This window comes from Ascaphus truei, chromosome 5 (genome assembly GCF_040206685.1).
Source record: "Ascaphus truei isolate aAscTru1 chromosome 5, aAscTru1.hap1, whole genome shotgun sequence".
NCBI classification, from domain to species: domain Eukaryota; kingdom Metazoa; phylum Chordata; class Amphibia; order Anura; family Ascaphidae; genus Ascaphus; species Ascaphus truei.
In genome coordinates, this window is record NC_134487.1 from 224,340,788 (window position 1) to 224,351,535 (window position 10,748).

The following is a 10,748-nucleotide window of genomic DNA, read 5'->3' on the forward strand; positions in this document are numbered from 1 at the left end:
AAAGAAAGGTTTTCATGGGATATGTTGTGTCCCCATACATTTCGTTATTACAATTTATGTATGTGTCCATATCTCTTATTAGGTGTTAGTTTAACCTCCGGTTTGCTAGTAAAACTGAATTATTGTGTCGCGAAATGATGCATGTCTAAAAAGTGTGTCACCAACATGAAAAGTTTGGAAAGCTCTGCCCTACAGGGTAATGGTTGACATATATATGATATTGTGAAATACTGCTTACCAGCTACACCTCATACGCCATGATTGCATTATCCACCTGCTTCATGTTTAATAATAGCAGTATAGAGGTGGTTAGTTGTGTCCGGTATTGATGGGTACTTACCATCATTGCTTATTTATCCATTAATATTCCTCCAACTGACAATGAATTGTACGGCAGTGGATATTCACAGTTGAGCGCAAAAAGCCGCACGGCTATTCGCACTCAGTAGGAAATAAAATGGAAAAAAAACTGAGCCACTGAGCTATAAAACTTTCTGATGCTTTTGTAGTGAATAAAGGCATAGAAGGTAGACAGAACACTCTCCTATTGACATTCTATACCCCCTTGCATCTGTAATCAGCGCGGCTTTAGGCTGAGTCCCCAGTCAGCACTGTGGCACGCGCCCGGCGGGGGGACGGCGCATGCACAGCGCTAGACCCCGATCTGCGGTCTGAGGGGAGAGAGAACGAGGGGAGAGAGCGGGCGTGGCGGTAGGTTTGCGGGGGCGTGGCCATGACGTCCCGTGGCTTGTTCGCCCTCATTGGCTGAACCGCCGGCGGGGGCGTGGCCACGCCTCCGTCGCAAATGCCAATCTCAAACTCCCCTGCCTGCCTGAAAACCTGTCGTGCACCGCTGGGGAAAGGTGCGCGACAAGGTAGGGACTGGAGTAACTGGGGAGGCGGGGCTTGATCGCACAGGCGTGCGCTGTAGTAGTTAGTGGGACCGCAGCCTTAGGAGCCGCTTCTGCATGCGTGCAGAGGTGTGTGGAAATGCAGGCGACAGGCAAGTTTAAATATACGCGCTGAGGGGAGCGGAGGAGAGGTCACGTGACAGCAAACATCCAATGGGGATGAAGGACTAGCCCCGTCTCCTGCCCCGCCCCGCCCCGCCCCCAAAGCGCGCTCACTGCCTCACCTGTCAGGCCACAAAAAAGCACCAGCTTCTGCAGGCGAGGCAGAGCAGGAGCGCGGCCCGAGGCACCATGGCCGAGTCCTTAGGCCTCGGGCATGGTCATCGCTTAGGCGCTCACCCGTGCTGAGGCGCGCTGCTGCTTGGCACTGAGCCCCTACAGCCGCAATGAGAGCGGCTTTAGCAGGGGCTCGCGCACGCTTCCGCACGCCTACGGAAGCGTGTCTTAAGAAATCTTTCGTTTCTTAGCTTGCCGGAGCGCAGGGCCGGTCACGTGAGCGGTTCGCCCAATGAGGGCGAACCAGCTCCGTGACGTCACTGGCCCGCCCCCAGACACGCCCACGGATGGCACGCGCTCTAAGGCTAGGGAAAGCACCGCTTTCCCTCAGCCTCAGCGCGCATCCGCACGGCTTCAGTCTCTATGGACTAAGCCTTAGACTGCATTGTTCCCCCACCCCCAGTACCGCCGCCACCACCCGCAGGCACCCTCACGCCGCGCCGCGCCCCCCCTGCTGGTAAGTCTGATTTTTGGGGGTGTTTGGGTTATTTTTTTTTTATATGTATTGCAGATATATTTTATATTATTACACATTCCTAGTGAGAGAGACAGAGACCACAAAAGGTTAGTCAGCACACTGTAATGAAGCAAAGAAAAACAGATGCTAGTCCCATAAAGAGCACATGACATACAAACCAAGTTCGTATGTTCAAGACATAAACACACGTAATACAACCTTTTTGGATTAATAATTTATACATTTACACGCACGGGACGAGTGGATTTACCCTCTGGGCGAGCAACTATTGGCCCAAGCAGCACACGTGTTTGTTTTTTTTTTTAATTTCCCTGCTCGCGCTGAAAAAAAAACAAACTCCCCCTACCTGACAGCTGATTGGCGCGCGCTCCCAGGCTTTGTGGGCGCGCGGCCAGGCTCTATATGAGCCCGCCCCCAACGAGCAGCCATTCTTTTTCCATGGACAACACAGTAAGTATTATCTGTGCCTTCCCCCCTGTCCCCGTTATGGAGGTGGTAGTGGGGGTGTTCTCCTGTCCCCGGCGCTCCCCCCGTGACAGCCCGCGTGGCGGGAGATGGGAGCGGGGATGCCCCTCAGGTCCCCGCTTCCCCCTGTGTAAGGCCGCAGGGCAGGAGATGGGAGCGGGGATGCCCCTCAGGTTCCCGCTTCCCCCTGTGTAAGGCCGCGGGGCAGGATATGGGAGCGGGGATGCCCCTCAGATCCCCGCTTCCCCCCGATCCCGTGAGTGGGAGATGGGCGCAGGTTGGGGGGGGGGGGGTGAGTGGGGAGCGTGGTGGTGGTGCTGGTCGCGGCCTTAACTCCCCCCCCCCCCCTGTGTGTGTAGAGAGAGAGAGAGTGTGTGTGTATATATGGGTGTGTGTGTGTGTGTGTGTGTGTGTGTGTGTGTATATATATGGTAGTGTGTGTGTGTGTGTGTGTATATATATGGTAGTGTGTGTGTGTGTATACAGTACTGTATATGTTGCAGTATTACACAGTGTCAGTCAGCCAACACATACAGTACTGTCAGCCACGCCCCAGTCGGTCAGTCAGCCCTGCCCCAGTCGGTCAGTCAGCCCTGCCCCAGTCGGTCAGTCAGCCCTGCCCCAGTCGGCCAGTCAGCCCTGCCCCAGTCGGCCAGTCAGCCCTGCCCCAGTCGGTCAGTCAGCCCTGCCCCAGTCGGTCTGTCAGCCCTGCCCCAGACGGTCAGTCAGCCCTGCCCCAGTCGGTCAGTCAAGCCCTGCCTCTCTGACGCCCAACCCCACATGCCCCTCTGACGCCCCCCACATGCCCCTCTGACGCCCCCCCACATGCCCCTCTGACGCCCCAGTCATAACTGACACTTGCACCCGGCAGGGGGGGGGGAGGGGGGCGGAGCGTGCACAGCGCTAACCGCGCTCTGCGGTCTGACATGGAGAGAGGGAGCTTGCGAAGGGAGGGGACGTGGTAAGGGATTTGCGGGGGCCATCACGTCACGCGTCAGGTTCGCCCTCATTGGGAGAACCGCCGGGGGGGGGGGGGGGCGGCATAGCCACGCCTCCGTCGCAAGTTTTAAACTCAATTTCATTGAGTTTAAAAAATCTTGCAGCACGGCGCGTACTAGGCCCTTCCCCATTGAGGGGCGGTGCTTACACGCACAGCGCACGCCGAGCCGTGCGCTGTGGCAGTGACTGGGATCGCAGCCTACCTACGCGGTTCACCTAATGAGGGCGAACCAGCTCAGTGCCGTTGTGGCCGCGCCCCCAGATGAGCGTGCACCTAGCCACAAATTGCACGGCCAAGTAGGGCGCAGCACTCATGTGCCAGCACGCCACGCTCCTTCCCAGGCCGCAGCCTAAGGACTCGGGCATGGTGCCTCGGGCCGTGCTCCTGCTCTGCCTCGCCTGCAGAAGCTGGTGCTTTTTTGTGGCCTGACAGGTGAGGCAGTGAGCGCGCTTTGGGGGCGGGGCAAAGGCGGGGCAGGAGGCGGGGCTAGTCCTTCATCTCCATTGGATGTTTGCTGTCACGTGACCGCTCCTCCGCTCCCCTCAGCGCGTATATTTAAACTTGCCTGTCGCCTGCATTTCCACACGCCTCTGCACGCATGCAGAAGCGGCTAAGGCTGCGGTCCCACAAATTACTACAGCGCACGCCTGTGCGATCAAGCCCCGCCTCCCCAGTTCCTCCAGTCCCAGTCCCTACCTTGTCGCGCACCTTTCCCCAGCGGTACGCGACAGGTTTTCAGGCAGGCAGGGGAGTTTGAGATTGGCATTTGCGACGGAGGCGTGGCCACGCCCCCGCCGGCGGTTCAGCCAATGAGGGCGAACCAGCCGCGGGACGTCATGGCCACGCCCCCGCAAACCTACCGCCACGCCCGCTCCCGTCGCAAACGTTCTCTCTCCCCTCAGACCGCAGATCGCGGTCTAGCGCTGTGCATGCGCCGTCCCCCCGCCGGGCGCGTGCCACAGTGCTGACTGGGGACTCAGCCTAAAGCCGCGGTGATTACAGATGCAAGGGGTATAGAATGTCAATAGGGGAGTGTTCTGTCTACCTTCTATGCCTTTATTCACTACAAAAGCATCAGAAAGTTTTATAGCTCAGTGGCTCAGTTTTTTTTCCATTTTATTTCCTACTGAGTGCGAATAGCCGTGCGGCTATTTGCACTCAACTTAACTGAGTGCGAATAGCCGAGCTGCTATGTACACTGTAATGTCAATAGGCGTCTATGCCTTTATGCACTGCAAAAGCAGCAGAAAATCTTATAGCTCAGAGGTAATGCTCCAGCCCATTAAACGTTCTCTCTCCCCTCAGACCGCAGATCGCGGTCTAGCGCTGTGCATGCGCCGCCCCCCCCCCCCCCGCCGGGCGCGTGCCACAGTGCTGACTGGGGAATCAGCCTAAAGCCGCGCTGATTACAGATGCAAGGGGGTACACTGTAATGTCAATAGGCTTCTATGCCTTTATGCACTGCAAAAGCATCAGAAAATCTTATAGCTCAGAGGTAATGCTCCAGCCCATTAACAGAGTGGACCAGGGTTCGATTCCTGGCTGGGATGTTTATTTTTTTTCCATTTTATTTCCGACTGAGTGCGAATAGCCGTGCAGCTATTTGCACTCAACACATGAATAGCCGTGCAGCTATTTGCACTCAACACATGAATAGCCGTGCGGCTATTTGCACTCAACTGTGAATATCCACTGCCGAATTGTTCATGTTATATTAACTATTATGTGAGAATTTTTCGGCTCGCACAACAGTGTTTGTTTGATTTTTTTAAATTACTGTTAAAACAAATCACTGAATGTGGGTATAAGTAAACACTATATTAAAAGTAATATTTTTAATAATTTGTGGTGTGCATTTAATGTAATTTCTCCATAGTTGCACTTTTCTGTGCTCTCAATTGTTTCACTTTGATTCACTTTCACTTCACCGTTTGCACCCACTCATTATTTATTATATTTACCTCCTTTTTTCCAAACAGGAAAGTGTTGCAAATATCTTGCACTTCTGGGAAGGTGGGCTAAAGCCTGCTAGAGAAATCAAAAGATGATGTTGGGTTTTTTTTTTTAAATGGCATTTAGAGTTGAATAAAATGTCACTATTATCTTATATTACAGAACTGATGTAAAAAAATATATTAGAAGATGTTTTGCTGCTTTAACTGTCACCAAGGACTAGGCAATCTAGATAAATGTCCAGTTTAACTCAATATCATATAAGGGGTTAAACGTAAAGACCCACATAGGAGCAAATGACTGATAAAAGGTTTAACAGGAACAACAGGTTACAATGTGGACATTTAATATGAGCATTTGTAAAACATTATTTTCAAAGTTGGAAAATATGTCTCCTTTCAATTACATTGTGAATTGTGGCTTCACTATCAATCTCAATCGTTTCAGCTCAATGATAGGGGTAGTGGGATTTATTGATGCCCTACATGTAAAAAGGACAACTACAAAACAAAACAGGATAAAAGGGGGATAAAGAAGTTAAGGGTAAAAAATCCCACACTAAAACTTCCGTCACCAATCACCCACAATATAAAAAAAATCCCCAAAAGGTTTTGTAGACTTTTGTAGCTTCCACATCTCTAGTCTAGACCTATGCAATCTCCCTTATCCTCTTCTCATCCTGGGAACATTGCAAGGAAATAGCACTCTGATATGAAGCAAGCGTAAACAAAACAATATGTATGAACAATAGCCTAACGTTCATACCTGAAGTTGTAAATGTACAGCAATGGATCCTCAATTAACCTGATGTAACAACCCTCAGTAATCTGGAAGTTAAGCAAAAAAAACATATTGGCAATAACTGACAGGAGACAGAAAAACGTCTGACAGGCTGACACTATCGGGCACAGACGGAGCTAGAGGAAGCATCTGCGGGTAAAAGGAAGACTATATTAAAGTAATATGTAAATCTCAGTTAACATACTATTACTAAAGTGGGTTAACAATCTAGAATGCTGCTTGTAATGCATTTAATATCCTGCCAAGTTAAAGCCGAAGTTAGGGTTTAAGACGAAAGAAGCACTGTACCTAACTGCCAGCAGCCATTACAGGAACACAGTGAAAAAGTGTCAGGGGAACTCCTACTCCCAGCATTCCTGCTGCATAATGTGGCTATGGGTCTCTGCAAGGGACAATTCTAACACGTAACTATGCTCAGTCTCCTTATCTGTGGAGGGAAAAGGGTAGAGATTTTGAGTGACATTTTATTAAATATATATATTTTGCACCAACAATATACATTTACTTGTTCAAGTTGCAAAAAAATAAAATCAGAACAGCAAGTATTGCGTAATTTGTATTAACATACTACCGATCTCTCTCTCCCTTCTCTCTCTCTCTTCTCTCTCCATATCCCATATAAATATCCCAACCCCTCATTTACACCACCACGCCTCATGCTCCTACACGCAGTCAGCATCATTATAAACTGCAGCGTGTTTGATTTATTAGCATAATATCTAATCCCCTTTTTCCCCTTTCTCTCACTCCCTATCCCTCAAAATCACATCTCACTCACTTCGCTCAAAATCAAACATACAGTACAAAGCCCACCCCCTATTATACATGTAGCCCCCTTTCCCCCCTTGTCTAGGGTGACCACGTGTGCTACTATTACCTGAGTGGCAAACAGGAGGCCTGATCCTCCGCCACTGGGAGCCTGGTGTGTGTTTAATGAATATACTAACAGCGCCTCCACCTGGGAAGGATCCTCACACAGTGGGATAGCCCCTCCCAAGACAATACAGTCAGTAATTGCACACAAGGGTATATGTAACAGTATTTACTGGCCAGTAACTTATAACAGAAACAATGCAGCATAACATATAACAATAAAATATAGATATACCGGCCCGTGGAATATCCCCACAGTAGTGTCCCACCACGAAGCACCAGTGTCCCACCACAAAGACAAAATGCCCTACCTCAGGCAACATCCTGCCTATGTCACTGGCACAACATTTAGCAACCATTGTGGTTGGAGAGGAACTAGGTGATGGTTTTAAATCCAAGTTAGTTCATGTTACATATGATCATATAGTTAAGACAGTTGCTAACTTTCCTTGAATTTCAGGGACACTCATTCCATTGGTTCTTAACCCTGTTCTTTAGTTAGGGCAGGGACCAATGTCTATAGCCCTCCCTACACATAGAACACAGCGAAAAGGACTGTGACCGCACCCCAAGCACATGGAATCGCAGTAGAAGAGATAATTCCAGCAGTGGGATAGTAGTATTGGTGAGAGTTGGTGAACAGTACAAGATGTCCATAGAAAACATCCCTCATTTAACCGCGGCCGCGGTGCAGCATTAGAGGATCCATAGTGGGGTCCTGATCGTGTCGTTCCTCGGAAAAGATTTTATGCAGGCCAATGGCTCAGTGCCCAGAGTGTGGGACCTTGTATATCAAGTCATAAGCAGGGAACATGGAACTCTAGTTCCAGCTTGTAGTCATCTGATTCCCTGGGGGCAGCAATAGAGATGGCCATCTCCACCCCGGCACATTTCCTCCCCTGGGACAGTGATAGGGATGGATATTCCTGTCCATGGGTTGGAGAAAGTGTCTGGGACCACACTGAACTAACCTCAGGTCCCTTGGGAGAGTGCTCCAAGTGCCAGGTCTGAATATGCGCTGACTAACCTGGGTCCTGGTCCGAGTGAGTCACAGGAGGATGTGATCATTGAGGAGTCATCTGTAAGGATTACCGAAGTACAGCCGCTCCGCGCATCCTCTCGAGCACCACTGCGCATGCGCGGGGTGCCTATGGACCACATTCCTTACCAGACATGCGCAGCATGCACGTGCGCCAAAATGGCGTCATCCGACGCCGCGGACTCTGGCTCTGACTGCGCGCAGAGCTCGCATGTGACACATGCATCACGCCCCCCAAGCTCCGTGTCAAGATTCATTAGCTGTACTAACAGCTGCACCTGCTCATAGATGCATTCTTTAGCTGCACAAACAGCTACACCTGCTCGTTGAGCCCTGGACCTATCACAGCTACCGCAGAGGCCGTGCCCCCGCTCCACCCCCCATGGGGGCTGGCTGATCCAGCCTATATATGCTCACCAATGTTATAGGCACATTGGCTGAGCATAGATTCTTGTTACTCTGTGTTTATCCTTGCTGTTCCTGCCTTGTTCCTGTCTTGTTGCTTTGTTCCAGTTTTTGATCTTCTGTGTACCGAACTGGCTTGTTTTGACTACTCCAACCTCTGGCTCCGGATCTTGGCTACTTCTGACTCCTCGCTCCTCTCTAATCCTGAACTCGGCATTGCACCTCGACCACTCTCCACTCTCCAACCCTGACTTTGGCAAAAGTACCTTCTATGCTCCGGATATCTCCTACGTTGAACTCGGCAAGTATAAAGACAACTCTGATACCTATATCCGTGACCCTGCTGTCAAGACAAACCTACACTCCGGACGTGGCCCCCGTGCCTGTGGCTGGTGTTTGTTACTACTCCCATCTCAGTACCGGGGTCTCGTCCTGTTTGTGGTGAGCACAGCGTGACAGTATGCTCAGCCCCACAAACATAGACCCCGCTGAGGTGGGAGAAGTGGTGGCATCTCATGCCGCCATGTTCACTAGACTGGAGAAATATCTTGAGCAGTCTGACCGTCGCCTAGATTCCCTACAGAAAGACCTCCAGACCCTCTCAATGCAAGTGCAACAATCCAGCACACCCACCTTCTCTAACCCACAACCCACACCACTGTCTAGCCTCACACCATCTGAACCACGACTCCCCACGCCTAACCGGTACTCCGGAGACCCTTTAGAATGTCGCGGCTTTTTGAATCAATGCCTCATTCAATTTGAGATGACATCCTCCCGGTTCCTGGCCCCAAGGTCAAGAGTGGCATACATTGTCTCCTTGCTCACGGGCGATGCATTGGCGTGGGTCTCTCCTATCTGGGAGCAGAGAAGAGATCTTACTCTAGACATCGGACAAATCACCAAGGAGTTCAGACGTGTCTTTGACACCCCAGGGCATAAAATTACTGCAGTGTCTTCCCTTTTTCATGTTTCCCAGGAAGATCGTCTGGTGGGAAGATACGCCTTGGAATTCCGGACAGTCGCCTCAGAGACAGGATGGAACAGGTAGGCCCTCTCTTCCGCCTTCTGGCAAGGACTTTCGGAACCCCTGAAAGACGAGCTCGCCACGCAGGAGCGCCCAGCGGACCTGGAGGAGCTCATCGCAGTCTGCACACGGGTAGACCAATGTCTGCAGGAGAGGAAAGCGGAGCGTTTACGGAACCGTCAGGTACCCGCCAGGTCTTCACCTTTCCACTCCCTCGTTCCAGAGACACCTATGACCGAGGTTCCTGAACCCATGCAGTTGGGTGGCAACAAACTCTCCTTCTCTGAGAAACAACGTCGCCGAACCTCCGGCCTGTGCCTCTACTGTGGCAATCCAGGCCACCTAGCCCTCCACTGCCCACTCAAGTCGGGAAATGACCAATCCCCACGGAGTCCCAGAAGAACCCCCATGGGAGTACTTTTCAACTCTTCCATCACCAAAGAACCCCTACCCAACAGAATCCTGATTCCTGTATCACTTCAGGCTCCGGGCCTCGCGGTGAGCGCATCCGCCTTCATCGACTCTGGTTCCGCAGGAAACTTCATTGACCAAGAATTCGCCACAAGGAACAACATCCCATTGGAAAAAAGAAAAACCCCGGTGGGATTGGAGGCCATTGATGGATGTCCCCTGCAGCCGGCCTTCATCATCCTACAGACCGCGGAAATCTCCCTGGTATGCGAACATACCCACAGGGAGAACATCATTGTGAAAGTTGTGAATAAAAACACAAGTCTGAGGATATGTTTTGCAGAATGACAAATAAGTTTATTGCAGTGTACGGTGCACACGCAGAGGAGAGTTTCAAAATAAAACTCTCCCAACGACATGGTGGCATACAGGCCATATTTATACACAAAATACTAAGCCCACGCCCCCTATACGAGGTTGCGTGTGCGTCATTACATAAACAAAATATGAATAAGAACACATTGAGTTAAAGCATTATTATGGGATGCATAAATGAAATGATTCAGCAATATTCCTTCATACAAGCCAAAATAACAAAAATTAACCAACGGGCTTTTATATTGCTGAGGTTTATATAACTTCTTAACACACAAATAACTCCACACGCTCATGCTATTTCCCTACACTCATTTATTTTTAATGCCTTTTGTGTGAACTTTCATAGTTTCACTGACTTCATTCACTACACATTTATGCTATCCTGTTGCAATTCTGTCCTTTCTCAAGCTACAGTACACACACCTATTTCTCTCCATTAATCAACACTCACAAGTCTAACCCACACTAACTCTTCCTTCATCTCACCTCAGGACTTTTGCTGACTATTTTAAGAAAGAGGTTGAATCCATACACCAGAACATTCCCTCTTTTTCCTCCTATCCTACTTTGCTTCCTACTCTTTTCCTGCTTTCCTTGACTCTTTTTCCACTGTCTCAAAAGAGAATGTCACCATCACCGTTGATCTCCTATCTCCCTCTAATCTGCTACATTTCCATTCTCCTTCAAACATGTAATAGTTATACCATGACTCAAAAATAGCAAGCTTGACC

At 50.2% G+C, this 10,748-nt stretch overlaps 1 protein-coding gene across 1 annotated transcript in view; it reads right to left on the reverse strand.

The window, feature by feature from the left end:
* LOC142495763 (RUN and FYVE domain-containing protein 1-like) overlaps positions 1-6,301 on the reverse strand; it is a 597,647-nt gene extending 591,346 nt beyond the window's left edge. Inside the window, 1 exon segment of the mRNA XM_075601692.1 lies at positions 6,173-6,301. The gene's annotated coding sequence lies outside the window, so the exon portion shown is untranslated.
* Between the last annotated feature and the right edge of the window lie 4,447 nt (positions 6,302-10,748).